Here is an 18,247-nt window from a genome sequence, read left to right as displayed (position 1 = left end):
GAAAATGCCAGGAAGGCTGTTAACCAGTATGATGAAAATGTGTCAAACAGTCTATAAAACCAGTGTATGGTGCCCCATGATCGCATTAATGTACACAGCTGTGATTAAAAAAAAAAAAAAAAAAAAGAAGTGAGGAGAAGAAAAAGAGAAAAAAGAAAGAACATGGTGTAAAAAGACACATGTTTCAAAGTAAAAAATAGCTTTTAAAATAATGGAAATATGCCTCCTCCAAACAAAAAAAGATTCCCTGGAAGTGCTTTAAGGTATAGAATAACTTTATAATGCTATTATTCTGGAACACTAAGGCTCAAAATGAGGTAATTCAATACCAGAGTGAAATGAATGGGGGAATTTTCAGAGCTAAGGAAACTAATTGAAACCAGAAATACAGCCACTGCAGATCTCACAAATAATTTTGGAAGGGCAGAGAACAGGATAGACATAGTTGAAAACAGAATTAATGACACGGCATCCTTACAGTAATCAGTGAATACAGAGAAAAGGGAAAAAGAGATTAAGATAAGTAGAAGGCAGTCAATATAGAGAACAAAGACTGTAAAATAATAAGAAATTTATAATATTTGTATTTCTATGAGGAGGAAAACCGGGCCTGCTATACAAAAGCAATGGAGCACTATTTACAAACTTCCGAGGATGAGGAAGTGTGGACCAGCAAAATTGTTGTCTGGTTATAAAGTCAATAAACAGCCTTTCGTAAACATGAAAAAGAAGAGGGAATGTAGTATTTAGAAACCCGTGTGTAAAAGATATAGAACCTGTAAGCCCTTCTCCAAAACCAAACCAAACCAAAACTTTTGACATCAAAATTCAGCCAAATAAATGAATCAAGATAAAAAATTAGGAGTGGTGAAAGAACTGAAAATAAGCAGTTGATCTATTTTAAAATAGAACAAAGACTAAATAACAAGGGTGTCATAATTATAGAATATGATGTGATAGTTTATAACCTGGCAAAGTAAAATATAATTAATGAGAAAAGGAGTGGGGAAAATTGTAGGGAGGAGAAATTGTTAAGAAATTGTTAAGAAGTTGTATCACCTCATCTTTCATAGCAGGGAGTCAAACCATCCTATCTAAACTTAAACCATGTGGTTAAAAAAAACAAAAATGTTTTCAGACTTATGATGATTTTTATTATCTCTTTGCTTAACCTGAGAGCCAGAGAGGAAAGCCAGCACCTGTGTGCCAGACTGGCCTGCAGCTGTGTTTTGGTTTTGGAAGGCCAGTTCAATGTTTTAAAATATTTCAAAATCTGAACGTCTTTAGATGGAGGTGCCCCAGCCTGTTCTCCATCCTTAAATTTCACACATTTGAGGGCTTACTTGGCCTTGTCTTTGGAGGATTTTTTAGGAACTAATATTTCCTATGGTGAAGAATCACTTATATGAAATTCATTAATTCCTAGAGTAAGATAAAATAATTGATCAATAGATACGCTTCTGCCCTTTCTTTGGCAAGATGGTGGAGTACAACTTCACTACGTGAATTGTGCTCTTTTGGGTTAGCATCTTGTCTTTCTGCCCCTTGAGTTTCTGGTTCAAACCCATCACCCTTGGTATATGGGGCCAGCGCCCTACCCACTGAGGTACAGGTGCCGCCCCCCTTGAGTTTCTGTCTGTGAAGGAGCTATAGAATGAAAAAGAATTATTACAAGGGCAATTGGGTCTTCTTAGAGATACCAGCGTGAAAGACTTTGCTATGGATGTATACAAAAACCTTTATCCCAGTGATATTCCTCATGCTTTGAGAGAAAAAAAGAACCACAGTTGTTGCATACCTGAAACAGCTACAGGTGGAAACAGAACCAATTGTGGAGATGTTTGAAGATGCAGAAACTATAAGGCAAGTACAGTCAATCAGAGATGGCTGGATGCTGTTTGACTACCTGATGGACAAGCTTGGTTTTAGCCATAATATTTAGATACACTGCACAGTATGCAAAATTCCAGTATGAATGTGGGAGTTACTCAGGAGCAGCAGAATATCTTTTTTTTTTTTTTTTTTTAGAGTGTTGGTTCCAGTAATAGATACAAATGCTTTAAATCCACTATGGCAGAAAACTGACATCTGAAATCTTAATGGAGAATTGGGATGCAGCCATGGAAGACCTTACACGGTTAAAAGAGACCATAGATGAGCTGGGCGCAGTGAATCACGCCTGTAATCCCAGCACTTGGGAGGCCAAGGCGGGTGAATTGCCTGAACTCACAGGCCTGAGTCAGAGTGAGTCCTTGTTTCTAAAAATAGCTGAGCATTGTGGTGGACTCCTGTAGTCCTAGCTACTAAGAAGGCTGAGGCAAGAGAATTGCTTAAGTTTAGGAGTTTGAGGTTACTCTGAGCTGTGACACCATGGCACTCTACCAAAGGTGATAAAATGAGACTGTCTCAAAAGAAAAAAAAAAAAGGCCATAGATGATAATTCTGCGAGTTCTCCACTTCAGTCTCCTTAGAAGAGAACATGGCTCATTCTCTGGTCTGTTTGTTTACTTCAACTATCCCAAAGATCATGATAATATAATAATTATTATTATTTTTTTTTTTTAGAGACAGAGTCTCACTTTGTCACCCTGGGTAGAGTGCTGTGATGTCACAGCTCACAGCAACCTCACAGCTCTTAGGTTTAGGTGATTCTCTTGCCTCAGCCTCCTGAGCAGCTGGGACTATAGGCGCCTGCCACAACGCCTAACTATTTTTTTGTTGCAGTTTGGATAGGGCCAGGTTTGAACCCACCACCCTCTATATATGGGGCCAGCGCCCTACTCACTGAGCCACAGGCACTACCCAGTCATGATAATATTATTGATCTCTTCCTTTACCAACCACAGTACCTTTTAAGGGGGGTGGAGTGACAGAGTGTTACTTTGTCACTCTTGGTAGAGTTCTGTGGCACCATAGCTCACAGCAACCTCAAATTCTTGGGCTCAAGTGATTCTGTTGCCTCAGCTTCCTGAGTAGCTGGGACTACAGGTGCCTGCCACAATGCCTGGCTAGTCTTTTTTTTTTAGAGACGGGGTCTTTCTCTTGTTCAGGCTGTTCTTGATTTTGTGAGTTCAAGCAATCCACTTGCCTCGGCCTCCCAGAGCACTAGGATTACAGGTGTGAGCCACCTGGCCAGCCCAACCACAGTATCTTAATGCAAATCAGACAAAGTGTCCACATATTCTTCGCCATCACAGCTCACAGCAACCTCAAAATCTTTTTAGGCTTAAGCGATTCTCTTGCCTCAGCCTCCCAAGTAGCTGGGACTACAGGCGCCCGCCACAATGTCTGGCTATTTTTTGGTTGTAGTTGTCATCATTGTTGTTTGGCAAGCCTGGGCTGGATTTGAACCCACCAGCTCTGGTGTAAGTGACTGGCGCCCTAGGTGGCTGAGCTACAGGCGCCAAGCCAAACAAGAATATCCTAAAATGCGGGCAGTGCTAAAAGATCTAGTAAAAGTTATTCAACAAGAGTGTTACAGATACAAAGACACAATGATAGAATTTGCTGAATGCTTATATATTAACTTTGACTTTGAGGGGTTAAAAAAAAGATGAAGGAATGTGAATCAGTGCTTGTGAATGACTTCTTGGTGGCTTGTCTTGAGCATTTCATTGGAAATGCCCATATCTTCATAGCTGAGACTTTTTGTTGCATCCACTAGTGTATCAGCATTAACTTGTTATCAGATAAACTGAACATGACTTGTTCTGAAGCTGAAAGACAGATTGTGAATTTGATCAGAAACAAAAGTCATGATGCCAGGATTTATTCTAAATTAGGTCATATGGTTATGGGTAACAGTGCAGTTTCACCCTATCAGCAAGTGATTGAAAAGCCTTTCTTTTAGAAGCCAGATGTTATCCATGAATCTGTAGAAGAAACTTCATCAGAATATAGTAGACCAAAGGCTCCTAACTGGGCAACTTAAGCCTCTGGCTTTGGGCTTGTGTTAGTGAAGCTGTGGTGTCGGCGGGTAGCTCTGGCAGGGTCTAGCTATCCCTGCGGGAGAAGGGGCAGGACCCTAGAGGCTAACTGGGAGAAGGAGATGGCAGGAGGCTGGAGGCTGGAGGCTAACTGGGAGAAGGAGATGGCTGGAGGCTAACTGGGAGAAGGAGATGGCAGGAGGCTGGAGGCTAACTGGGAGAAGGAGATGGCAGGAGGCTGGAGGCTAACTGTAGCATCCAAGATGCATGATAATGACATTACGGTTGGAATGTGTCTGTACTTCTGAAAAACAAGACTTGAATGTAAAGGCACCGCCCAACAAATCTAGAATGAGGGTCTCAACTAGTATAACAAGATTGTTTCAGACCCAAAATGAAGACCCCTTCCTTTGAAGTTTCTCTGTATTGTTGTGCTGAGGCTGCATCTCGTACCTGGTCAACTGGAGCGCGTACATAGAGTTTTGATATTACTGTCTTCCTTTGCCCAATAGAATAATCTACTCTTCCAACACTTCACTCAAATAGAACTTCAGGAACGTGCTAGGGTCGACATTCTGACACATGTTATCAAGCTGGGATCTTCCCTCCTCTGACACTGATTTGTTACAGTCTCTGACTTTGTCTACATATGGATGCAGAAGTCAGAGAAGCCTATGAAGATTTTGTCTCCACAACCACATGGGACTGCTTCTGTTTGAAAAAGAAAGGGGTGGCAATGGAAGAGATGGTTGGTTATCACTCAACACCTATCTCCGCCTCCCCTAACAGGAGAATTTTTAAGAAGATAGTAACAGAAGACTCTTCCTGCTACTGAAGAACAGTAAAGAAAAGATGAAAAAATAAAATCAGTATGTAAAGGGTGACATACATTTCAGAAACAATTAAATATTGAGTATAAATTTGGAGTATTTGAATAAAATTGTCTGTGACTCATTAAAAAAAAAATACATCCCTCTCATTTGTTGTGTAAAACAGCTTTCCCTGGCATAAAAAATGATATGTTGGCCGGGCGTGGTGGCTCACACCTGTAATCCTAGCACTTTGGGAGGCCGAGGTGTGTGGATTGCTTGAGCTCACAAGTTTGAGTACAGCTTGAGCCAGAGTGATACCCTGTCTCTAAAAATAGCTGGGCATCGTGGGGAGCACCTGTAGTCCCAGCTACTGGGGAGGCTACTGCAAGAGTGTCACTTAAGCCTTAGAGTTTGACATTCCTGTGAGCTGTGACGCCATAGCACTCTACTGAGGGCGATAAAATGAGACTCTGTCTAAAAAAAAAAAATGATATGTTTCCTGTATTTTATAATGACAGTAATCTGTTTCCTGGCCAAGGCAGATACTGCTCCCTCTATTTCCCTTTTTGAAACTGGCTGTGACCTAGCCTTTGACTCCATGCACTCAGTGTGACTTTCATGAAAGATCCCTTTCAGCATGCGGGATCGCTCCTGGGAAACTTCTTGTTACACTGTGTCTTACTCTATTTAAAGCTTTGGGGGCTTAGCTGCTGTGACCTTCTAGCTATTTCTTTGGCTCAACTTTAATTTTAAACAGAGTATGAACTGGAACTGAAATGTAGCCAGAAGAAACAGCTGATTGGCTGTGAAGGCTCCTTTGCAAGGTTCTAACCCTGGAAGGAGAGGCTGAACTGGTCATTCTGAGAGCAACTGCATGAGCAGTCCCAGGGTCAACTCTGATAGCTTTCAGAGGGACACTGGGAGGAGTGATATTCCTGCAGGACACCAAAGATTGGGCACTGAGAAAAGAATTGCAGAATTCTTATGCTGGTATTTTCACATAATGGTACTGTAGAGATCTGCTGAAGACAAAATAGATACCAACTTAGAAAAGCAAAATTAGCCTTATATTTAAATTAAATCCTATAATGATCAAGACAGAGGTGCCTGTCACACTTACTTTTGAATTTTTGAATGTTTTCTTATTTAGAAGGTGTTTTATGGGAAAGAAAAAAGGATGTGAAAATGGGGAAGGAAGAGTAAACATGAGCCATGTGAAAAGAGGAACCAAAGTTTGGTTACTGATTCGAACTGGGCACAGACCAGGGGTGAACTTGATTACTTGAATGACAGGTCATATTTATTTGTCATGGTCAAATTTAGGGGTTTACACACGAGATGTTTTCACTCAACTGCTTCTTGCATTTGTAGGTAATACTATTAAATCAGAGAATTTCCTCTAGTGGGTGATCGTCCTCTGTTTTAGCCGTGTTTGCAATGAGTGTTCTCCTATGATAATCTCTCTGAACGCACACGACGTATTATCCAATGCAGTAGGATTCCTTTTATATGATGTTTTTGTTATGGTATAAAAGTTCAGAAATTTGTGTAAAGGCCAGTCACAATAAGCCTTAATAAAACTTATCATTGAGCCGAGGATCCAGGCCGTGGCTGCTGTGTCATGCCTCCTGGCCAGGCCACATCTTAGTACCAGCGGATGTCCGTGGTCTACGTGGTAGGCACCTGGACCCTGTTTGGCTCAACATTTGCTTTAAGCAGGAAAAAGGGCAAGCTGCCAGGTGTTGAAGAAAAAAACAGAAGAATGTCTCAACAAATGAATTAATAGAGCCCTTTAAAGGGTTTTATGTGGAAACCATTGCCACCTATAAGGAAGATTTTGTTCCAGTTACTGAAAAGATCCTCAACTATTTGGAATCATGGACTGGTGGTCTTGGTCAAGAATCTTGATTGATTGCTTGAATTCTGAAAACCAATACCTTCAGCATTTAAATTTAATAGATGTGGGTTGGGCACGGTGGCTCACACCTATAATCCTAGCACTCTAGGAGGCCGAGGCAGGTGGATTGTCAGAGCTCACAGGTTTGATGTCAGCCTGATCAAGTGTGAGACCCCGTCTCTAAAAAAATAGCTGGGTATTGTGGCAGGTGCCTGTAGTGCTAGGTACTTGGGAGGCTGAGACAAGAGAATTGATTAAGCCCAAGACTTTGAGGAAGCTGTGAGCTATGACTCCCATGGTGCTCTACTGAGGGCAACAAAGTGACTGTCTCAAAAAAAAATTTTTTTTTATTAGATGTTTTGATTTTCATCTTATGTTTGTGAAAAGTATGTACATCTAATTTAATTTTATTGTAAAATATAATGACTAATAATAAGTAATAAATACTTCCTTAAAGGAAAAAAAATTATCACTGAGAAAAGTAAATTGTGTGTTACTAAAATATTCCAGACATATATAAGCAATGATACATGTCTTAACTCATTGGATACTGAGAAAAACTCTCAAAGGAGATTGTAACCCTCATTCTTTATGCCATTTTATGAAGTTTTTTGAGCTTATATCTGAGTATTGTGCATGGAAAGGGCTGTCTATATTTGATTACATAATTATATTTATTTAATGTTCAATGTATTAGAATTATACAGGGTGTCCATAAAAAGTTTGTGTGTCAATTTAAAATAGTTGCATATGAATTTTATGGACACCCTGTGTATTGAAAAATTATGTTTTTCCTATGCCTCTATGTCAGATTTGCAACTCTTGTTGTTTTATTAATAAATCTTATAAGTTTTTGTGAAAATTAAGAAAAAAATTAATTAAAAAATTAATAGAACATTGGAGGCGGCGCCTGTGGCTCAGTGAGTAGGGCGCCGGCCCCATATGCCGAGGGTGGCGGGTTCAAACCCAGCCCTGGCCAAACTGCAACAAAAAAATAGCCGGGTGCTGTGGCAGGCGCCTGTAATCCCAGCTACTCGGGAGGCTGAGGCAAGAGAATCGCTTAAGCCCTGGAGCTGGAGGTTGCTGTGAGCTGTGTGATGCCATGGCACTCTACCAAGGGCCATAAAGTGAGACTCTGTCTCTACAAAAATAAAAAATAAAAAAAAATAATTAATAGAACATTGATTAAAAATTTCAATGTTCTATTAATTTATAAATTTAACAGATTAGAGTCTTATAAATAAAACCAGTTTACTGAGTTTTCTTAAACATTCGAAACTACTTTTACAAGTTTAATACTGTATTATCAACTCTAAGATGCCATCAATCGTGAGGTACATGATTATTTTATGTACTACCAAAAAGGGAAAACACTGCCACTGCTATCTTATCACATTGATTGTAAGATACATCCAGATCCATTTTGCATGTTTGCTAAAAAAAAAAAAAAAAATGTGCATCTGAAATTGGTACTATATATCTGAATATCTTCAATAGTTAAAATGTAGGCATTTTGCTTCTTAGGTTTGAAATAAACAAAATCTTTCTAAGTATGTAAGCAGTTCTTATAATTCTAAACATATCAAATTAATATACATATTTCTTTATTTTCTATTTTGTTTCATTTTATTTTTTGAGACAGAGTCTCACTATGTGGCCCTATGTGAGCTGCTATAACAAAATACCACAGACTAGGTGCCTTAAACAACAGTTCTCAGGGCTGGGAAGTCCAAGATTAGGGTGCTGGCCAATTTGGTTCTTGATGAGGGCCCTCTTCCTGGCTTGCAAGCAGCTGCCTTTTCACTGTGTCTCCACATGGTGGAGAGAGAGTGAACAACATCTCTGATGTCTTGTCTTAGGGACATTAAGGATCAATGTCCTTGGCTCAGCACCTGTAACACAGTGGTTATGGCATCAGCCACGTAGACCGAGGCTGGCGGGTTCAAAGCCAGCCTGGGCCAGCTAAACAACAATGGCAACTGCAACAAAAAAAATAGTCAGGTGTTGTGGTGGGCGCTGGTAGTTTCAGCTACTTGGGAGGCTTAGACAAGAGGATCACTTGAGCCCAAGAGTTGGAGCAGTGGTTCTCAACCTTCCTAATGCTACAATGTATTTTCATTGTTAAAAAGGGGTCGTGACCCACAGATTAAGAACCGCTGAGTGGAGGTTGCTGTGAGGTACGATACCACCGAACTCTACCAAGGGTGAAAAAGTGAGACTCTGTCTCAAAAAAAAAAAAAGGACTTCAACAAGCTGGTAGAGAGATGTAAGAAGTAAGAGAAAGGTAATCTGAAATTTACTCCATATTACAAAACCTGATTTAGCCATGTTAAGGAGAATAAGGAGAAAATGTGAAGAGGCTGGGGAGGAAATGATTTTAAAAATAGTTTGTTGTTCATCAACGCAATCTTTTCTCTATTTGGTAGGAGAAGCCTGGGGGAGGCTTACCCTGAGTTGGTACTGATGGTGAATAATTTCTAGGAGCTACACTTGGCACCAATGGGCTTGTGTCCACTGTCACCAGCTTCTTCCATGACACCCAGGCTAAGCTATTCCTGTCCTAGGACACCTAAAAGCAGCATTTCTCCCTTGAGACCCTCTCCCATCTTCAGTATTCCCTTGCTTCAATCCTATGGGGTTTAGTGTTCTCATGAATCAATTGGTAAAATTCCAAGAATTTTGTGGGACAGCCATAATTAAAATTAAATTATATATACTTACAATTATATTAAAAACAAAAATTGTATTAAAATATAAAAAGATAAATACTCAGAGCTCCTCTCTCCCTGATTATTTTACTGCATTTTACTATTATTTGAGTTCATGAGGTATTTTTTATATTTTTTATCTGTATGGTACAAATACAACATAATGACATACTACTGCGAAGCTTTTCCCACTTCTTTGTTTTTCATGACCTGTGATGTCACCTTAGTAGCTTGAAATTCACCATGCTGTCCCCCTGGACATTTCCACCATGGAAACCTGCAAATGCTACAAATCAAAGCCTCATGTGTTGTTTTATCTATTGTTTATACTTAAGAAACTGATGGAGAAAATGTTAATAATGCAGATTTAATTTCAAAGTGTTAAAACAGTTCCTTTGAGATGAGCACAAAAATTGAGAAAATATTCTTCCAGTGTTTGAAGCTATTAATCTGATTTAGCAGAGAAATCACTGACGTCATTGATGAATGAGTCAAGTTCTGACCTTAGTCTTCTTTGTTTCACTTTCATCTTACTCTTTATCATAAATGTAAATGTCCACTGACACTTGGAACTACAATCTTGCCTCAGTTGCAGCCATGCTTTGGCTACAGGTATATGAGTCCATCAAAAATCAGTGACAATGCTTCATAAGAATTGTCTTCATGGATTTACAAGAGAGTATTGTATATTGTATTATTTTAAAATTGTGTGCTACACATCCCTTATGTTTTATAACAAACACATGTACCTACATAAACACAAAAAGATTTTTCCTCAGAGATCAGATTGTTAATCACAGGGCTGTCTTCTCTTTCTTAGCCTCACTGCAATCATAGCTCAATAACTAAAGGTGTATTTTTAAGGTCTACTGCCTGTCTTGCCTGCTTAGACTATAAGGTCCACAGGGCAGAGAACTTTCTATTGTATCCACAGCCATTTTCTAAGAGCCTAGCTATGTCTGGCCGGTGCTTGATAAGTATTTTTTGAATGAACAGATGCATGAATGAGTGAATCCTAACCCTAACTCTCATTTTCCCATTGCCCAAGATACTTTTACACTTTTCTTACATTTAATATAATTTTAATTATTATTTAATGACGTTTCTTTTTCAAAATCTTAGAATGAATATTTTTTTGTATGCTATACTATTTTTTCCCCTGATAAGAGCTTCTGATTAAGTGGTGTCAAAATAATGCATTTATTTCATTAATACTGTTTTTTGTTTTTGTTTTATTTTTTGAGATAGTTTTACTTTGTTGCCCTGGGTTGAGTGCCGTGGCGCTGCAGCTCATAGCAACCTCGAACTCTTGGGCTCAAGTGATCCTCTTGCCTCAGCCTCCTGAGCAGCCGAGACTATGGATGCCTGCCACAGTGCTGGGCTATTTTTAGAGATGGGGTCTCAATCTTTCTCCGGGTGGTCTCGAACTCCTAAGCTCAAGCAATCCATTCCCCACGGACTCCCAGAGTGCTAGGATTACAGATGTGAGCTACTGTGCCCAGCCATTCATTAATATTCTTGTATTGCTTTATCTAAATGGCTCATTAAACAACTTATTTACAGTCTAATGTCATATTTTTCAAACTTTTTGTTTGTGCCACCATAAGAAATGCATTTTACATAACAATTCTCTAATGCATCCATGGGTGTGTATGCATAATGCAATATCACGGGCTTGTATTTTTCAACAAAAACTTTATAAAACAACGATTAATGATATTTTCTACCCTAGGCTAATGTGTCCTAATTTATCTTTTTTTTTTTTTTTGTAGAGACAGAGTCTCACTTTATGGCCCTTGGTAGAGTGCCGTGGCATCACACAGCTCACAGCAACCTCCAACTCCTGGGCTTAAGCGATTCTCTTGCCTCAGCCTCCCGAGTAGCTGGGACTACAGGCGCCTGCCACAACGCCCGGCTATTTTTTTTTTTTTTTGGTCGCAATTCAGCCGGGGCCGGGTTTGAACCCGCTGCCCTCGGTATATGGGGCCGGCGCCTTACCGACTGAGCCACAGGCGCTGCCCTAATTTATCTTTTAATAACTCCAGATTATGACTTCATAAACTGATTTTAAAATTAGTAAGTCTAAGCTGCTTTTGAAAAACACTGGCCTTTTGAATATAGCTCTTACCCAGAAGGCAGGATATCCTATTTCACTATTGACTAATTTTAGGCAACTTAGTGAATGTTCCTGTGTCTTCATTTCTCCGTTGTTAAAATGAACAGATGGCATGAGAATGAATGATTCCTGTGAGACTATGGCCAAGGAAAAACAGGCTATGTTGTGATCTAAATCTCAGTTGGCTTAGCATATCAAAGTTCACCTCCTGCTCATAGGAAGTTTGGTGAAAGTTGGCAGCTTTCCAGGGTACTTGTCCCTTTTGTTATGACCTAGCAATCCAGGCTGCTCCAGGTTCTTACGAACTTTCATCTCAACACCTGACCTCCTTGACTATCACTGCAGGGGAGAAAAAGAGTTGGAGGGTTGCTCTGACTGTTAAATTCTTCCTCCTAGGGCGGCACCTGTGGCTCAATGAGTAGGGCGCCGGCCCCATATGCCGAGGGTGGGTTCAAACCCAGCCCCGGCCAAACTGCAACAAAAAAATAGCCGGGTGTTGTGGCGGGCGCCTGTAGTCCCAGCTGCTCAGGAGGCTGAGGCAAGAGAATCGCGTAAGCCCAAGAGTTAAGAGGTTGCTGTGAGCCGTGTGAAGCCATGGCACTCTACCCGAGGGCGGTACAGTGAGACTCTGTCTCTACAAAAAAAAAAAATTCTTCTTCCTAAAAGTGAGACATGTCTGTTCCCAGTCCATTGGCCAAAACTAATCACATGACTCTTCCTAATTATGAGACAAGAAAGTCTGGGGGATCTTGGGGGGCCATGTGGATATTCCAGTGACTCTAAATATTTCCTTGAGGTTTCTGGTAAGATAAATACAGCACAGCCTCCATGGTTGACCACTTCTGTACATCCACTACCTTCTTAGGTGGACCTAATTTTCATAGACTAGACATGCACCACATGTATGTATCAGTACAGTGGGCTTAGTTTCTTATGTTGACCACCTCCATATGTTGACCAGTTTGTTACAGTCCTTGGGTGGTTAAGGTTCTACTGTATTCAAATTTAGGTTTCACTTATTTTCTCTCATTGCACCCAATACTCATTCTCCTTCCTAAGAGTTAATCATAGTTCTCACTATATTAATTTCTATTGTCTTATTCATCTCTTGTAATTGTTTAGTTATTAGTTATTTGTCTCTCTTCATATATGCAAGGACCATATCTGTCTTATTCACAGGTGTATTCCCAGTGCCTAGCATGTAATAGTTTGTTAAGCTTACTACTGTATTTATTAAATGAATGAATACACATATAATCTGCATTTGCTCTATAGCAGAGAGTTACGTGAATTCTAAATAAGTGCTTTTAAAGTGACCTGAAAGCATGATGGTGAATATGATTTGCAGCTATTTTTCTTTTCTTTTTAGCAATTCAACACCTATTGTTTCTCTAATTGCATAAAAATATCTCAACACAACACGTTCTCTTCAGTGGAAAACATTGCTAAAATGGGAATCCATAGCCATTTTAGATCTTCTAGTTTACTTACATTTATACTACTATGTGCTTTTTCAATTTTCAGGGCTCTTTTTTAATGCCTTTGGAAATGTTTAGAAGATCTAGATTTTTTCCTCCTAAGGCTTTACTTTTTTACAGATAACTTGCATTAATAACGGTTAATTCTACATTTTTTACATATATGTGTGTATGTATATATATATATATATATATATAAAAAACATCTTATTACCATGGGAAAGTCTTTTGAATCAGTAAATTTGTGGTAAAACTATTCTGTTTGTGTATTATTCAAATCCATCCCACTTTCCCTATGAATCTAATAAGACTTTTTAAAATCACTTTCTTTTTATCAAGTATTTTATCTCTGGTGTCTGAGGAATCCTTGTGAATATTTATCTTTATTTCTTAGAAAAGAAGAAAAATTAATTTGGTCTTTTATTTTATAAAAAGCAATTTCCTCCCACAACAGTGAGTATAGGGGAGATAACAGTTTTCAACCTCAAAGCAGCATATTCATGCCAGAGACTTAATGTCTGTGTTATAAGATATAAGCGCAATGATAAAGATAGCTTCCTTGAGTTACATGCAGGAGAAAAGATAACATTGTCCTTAATTAGACCGGGGATGAACTCCAGACCAATTTTTTAAAGCTTGGTAATAAGTCATTCCAAGTCATTCCCATAACATTCATTATGTTTCTGAAAAGCCTCTTTTAATATCTCGTCCTGTGGAGTGGTGGATGATTTGGAGTTGATGTCAGTCCTCTTTAACCTTATCGAGTAGTTCCACAGGTACTGCAGAAATTAACAAACAATTCAGTGCTGGTGTCAGCCTGACCAGTGTGTGGCGGACACTTCCCTTTCTTCCAGATGGTCTTACAGGCGGGCCAGCTGGGCCAGTGCCAGAAACTGCTGATTGCTGTTGGAAGTGGACCAACCTGCATACATCAGGGGATTCTGAGAGGCAGACTGTGCTCCATTGTTCAATTTTTCTATTCAAATTCATATTCCCTTAAGGACCATATGTCTTTTTGCCTGTCTACAAGTATTATGCCTGCTTTTTCATTCCTTGAAAGGCTCAGGGATAATTTTTTTTGGTAATGTGTTGGTCTAAATGGGCTTTTTACTATGAATAGAAGTAGTGATACATCTTCCTTGGCATGGCTTGGACTTGCTATTGTTATCCCAATTATTTTTGTTATGTATTTTGGAGAGTTAAAGTTTTTCAGTGACTGAAACCCAGATGCCAGCTTTCCCCAAGGACAGCTTCTGTTCTCATTTCATGCAAACCTAGACACATGGCTTGGCACCACTATGCACCCGCAGAAAACCCACTTACATGTGGCTAATAAAGGTTTGAACCTTTGCTCTGACTGTGTGACCTTGAATACGTGAATTAACCTCTCCAAGCCTCAGTTTACTTATCTTTAAAATGGAGATTATGGTAGTAGTACTACCTACCTCCCAAGATTGTTGCCAGAATTAAACAATAATAATTCATGTTAATTGTTCAATAATTTGTGTCTGTTTATTTTTTATTTTTTTGAGACAGAGTCTCACTCTGTTGCCCTTGGTAGAGTGCTGTGGCATCACACCTCACAGTAACCTCTAACTCTTGGGCTTAAGTGATTCTCTTGCCTGTCTCCTATGTGGCTGGGACAATAGGCGCCGGCCACAACACCCGGCTATTTGTTGTTGCAGTTGTTATTGTTTAGCTGGCCCGGGCCGGGTTCGAACCTGCCACCCTTGGTGTATGTGGCTGGCCCTGTAACCACTGTGCTATGGGTGCCCAGCCTTTGTGTCTGTTCATTAATGGGCAACACAGGCAGTCTCCAAGTTACCAACGTCTGACTGATCTATGACTCATACTTATGGATGAAGGCTATTACAGGCAACAGATAAATGTAGGTGTTCCAACGTACATACAAATTCAAGTTAAGAACAAACCTGTGGAACCTATCTTGTTTGTAGCCCAGGGACTGCTATGTAGATTTTTGAAAACTTTTTTTTTTAAAGACAAAGTGGTCACTACGTCGCCCTTGATAGAGCACCATGGTGTCACAGCTCACAGCAACCTCAAACTCTTGGGTTTAAGTGATTCTCTTGCCTTGGCCTCCCAAGTAGCTGGGACTACAGGTGCCTGCCACAAGGTTTGGTGCAGTTGTCATTGTTGTTCAGCAGGCCCGGGTCAGGTTTGAACCCGCCAGCCTGGGTGTATGTGGCCGGCACCCTACCCATTGAGCTATGGGCGCTGTTATCAAAAAACTTTTTATTAAGGAAAATTCCAAATTGCGTATAAAAATACAGAGAAAAGTACAATAAACCTGCATGGATTGGTCTTCTAGCTTCAAGGGTTATTGTTAATACTTTATGGGAAGTCTTATTTCATCTTAATTCTGACAATTTACCCATGTATCCATTTGAAGAAAATCTCATATTTTGTATAATTTTACCCATAAATATTTTAGTATATGTGTCTGAAATTTAAAGAAAAGCCTCATGTCATGGGTGGCGCCTGTGGCTCTAAGGAGTAGGGCGCCATGGCGGGTTCAAACACAGCCCTGGCAAAAACTGTAAAAAAAAACAAAAAAGGAAAGCCTCATGTCTTTTCTTTATTTCTTTTTTTCTTTTTCTTTTTTTTTGTTTTTTGAGACAGTCTCAAGCTGTTGCCCTGGGTGGAGTGCTGTGGCATCACAGCTCACAGCAACTTCCAACTCTTGGGTTTCAACCATTCTCTTGTCTCAGCCTCCCAAGTAGCTGGGACCACAGGTGTCCGCCACAATACTTAGCTATTTTTTTGTTGTCATTGTTACTCTAGCTGGCCAGGACAGGGTTTGAACCCACCAGCCTCGGTGTATGTGGCTGGTGCCCTACCCACTGAGCTACATGCACCACCCAAAAGCCTCATGTCTTTAACTCATCATACACTATTATTACATATTAAAATTAATAAAAATTCCTTAAAGCCACTGTTCAAATCTCTAATTACCATAATTAAAAAATCAGTTTACTTGTTTGAATCATGATCCAATTCAGGTCTACATATTGTGATTGTTGATATATCTATTAAGTCTTTTTGTTGTTGTTGTTGAGACACAGTTCTCTGTTGCCCAAGCTAGAGTGCCATGAACTTCATCCTAGCTTATAGCAACCTCAAACTCCTGGACTCAAGTGATCCTCTTGCCTCAGCCTCGTGAGTATCTGGGACCCACCACAATGCCTGGCTAATTTTTCTATTTTTAGTAGAGATGGAGTCTTGCTCTTGCTCAGGCTCACACTGGTCTCGAACTCCTGAGCTTAAGCAATACTCTTTGGCCTCCCACAGTTCTAGGATTACAGGTGCGAGCCACAGCATCAGGCCCTACAAGTCTTTTTTAATCCAGTTTTCCTCTCCCTCTCTTTTTCTTTCTTGCAATTTAATTGTTGAAGACACTAGGTCATTTGGATTTTGCTATGTACCCCCAGAGCACGTAGCATGTTTGTTCCTTTGTCTCCTGCAGTTCTTGTGAACTGGTAGTTAGATCTTGAATTTTGATGCAGATTCAAGTTTGAGTTTTCAGCAAGACCACTTCATAGGTTACCTCCATGAGGAGGTACCTAATGTCTGGCTTCTCTCTTAGTGGTGCTAGCTGGCATCGATGGCTGATGCCTAGATCCACGAATACATTGGGGTTGCAAGATGGTAGTATTCTAATTCTCGTTCATTCTTCATTTTTTAGCTGAAATACTATTTGGTTACACAATGGTATAGTTTAAAGGAAAAATGGGAGAAATGTTTGATTCTTTCCCTTTGTCAGTTTTCAGAATAGTAAGCTGGCTCATTAATATCCTCCTGGAGTGGCCAATTAGGCTTTATTGGCCTTTAACACCTTTACAAACTCATGAAGTATTTGAAGTATTTTAGTCCTTTGCCATTTTTATTCATATTTGTGCTCAAAATCTCTTATCTCTTGCAGTGAGAGCCTCTTCAGGTTGGCTCCTGAGTCCTGCCCACCCGCTTTCTTTCCTTAGAGACAAAATCTCACTCTATTGCTCAATCTGGAATGCAGTGGCATTATCATAGCTCACTGCAACTTTGAACTCCTGGGCTTAGGTGATCCTCCTGCCTCAGGCTCCTGAATAGCTAGGACTATAGGGGCACATATCACCACACCTGGCTAACTTTTACAAATTTTTAATAGAGACAGGATCTTGCTGTGTTGCCCAGGTTGGTCTCAGCCTCCCAAAGTGCTGGGACAACAATCATAAACCACTGTGCCTGACCATCCTCTCTCTTTTGACAGCTGTGGCTTCCTCCATTGCACGGATGCCCTGTGGTTTACTCAATGGGTTCCTTATCCATGGATGTTTATGTTATTCCCAGTTTTCGGTTGTAGCAAGTAGTGCTACCATAAATAGATTTGTGCATATGTTTCATTGTAGTTTTGTCTATGTATGTTTGTGATAGGTTTCTAGAAACAGTGTTGTTAGAAATGGGAAATAGAGATTTGAAAGGAAAGACAAGAAGTTATTTTTATTTTTATTTTTTTGCAGTTTTTTTTTTTTTTTTTTTTTAACCAGGGCTGGGTTTGAACCTGCCACCTCTGGTTTATGGGGCTGGTGCCCTACTCCTTTGAGCCACAGGTGCCACCCAATGACAAGAAGTTTTATTTCATTATTTCCCTCATTATTTTACTTGTCCCTAGCACCTTTCTTTGCACCGGCAGGAACACTCTGCAAGCTCCAAGCTCACCAGTCTGTCATTGTGCAGAGCACATAAGGTCTCACGCCTCTCCTTCCTGCAACCCCACTGCCCCTACTCCACATAGGACTGGCCAGATATCAGGATTTTGTTATTGGATGCCACTAGGAATACAGACAGTTCTCAAAGACGTTTTTGCCCTTTAAGATGTGTACCCACAACACTCAATTTGTAAAGTTCATGTACAGAGTAACACCTCTACAATTTAAATTCTGTGTGTCCAAATCACTGGAATCTGTAGTTTTTACTTAAATGAGGAAATAATAAAGTATAAGGTCTCATTGATTGGAATATTTTCCCTTAGACAAACTCCCTAGAAAGAAACCTAGTTAAGGGTGATCGCTCTCATTGGTGGTTCACAGTTGCCTTATCCAACTGTCTTCCTCCAGCTAAACTGATCTGGTTGCTGTCCCAGCCAGGAATTACTTGCTCATCTCAGTTTCAGTGCCATGGACATCCTCTTCCCACACGGGGAATATCTTCTGTTTCCAGCCATTGCTTTTGTCAACAGTTGGCTTCAAACTTGCATTCTCTGGGAAGCTATTCTGACTAACTCCACTCTGCTAGGATCCTTTTTGCACTCCA

The 18,247-nt window shown here is 40.0% G+C and overlaps 1 pseudogene; it reads left to right on the top strand.

Annotated features, from left to right (window-relative positions):
* Positions 1-654: 654 nt before the first annotated feature.
* Positions 655-4,105, top strand: LOC128588801 (eukaryotic translation initiation factor 3 subunit E-like; annotated as a pseudogene).
* Positions 4,106-18,247: the final 14,142 nt, after the last annotated feature.

The sequence above is a fragment of the Nycticebus coucang genome, chromosome 6, assembly GCF_027406575.1.
Source record: "Nycticebus coucang isolate mNycCou1 chromosome 6, mNycCou1.pri, whole genome shotgun sequence".
NCBI classification, from domain to species: Eukaryota; Metazoa; Chordata; class Mammalia; order Primates; family Lorisidae; genus Nycticebus; species Nycticebus coucang.
The sequence above is the reverse complement of the archived record's forward strand: the minus strand, read 5'-3'. Positions and strand labels throughout refer to the sequence as shown.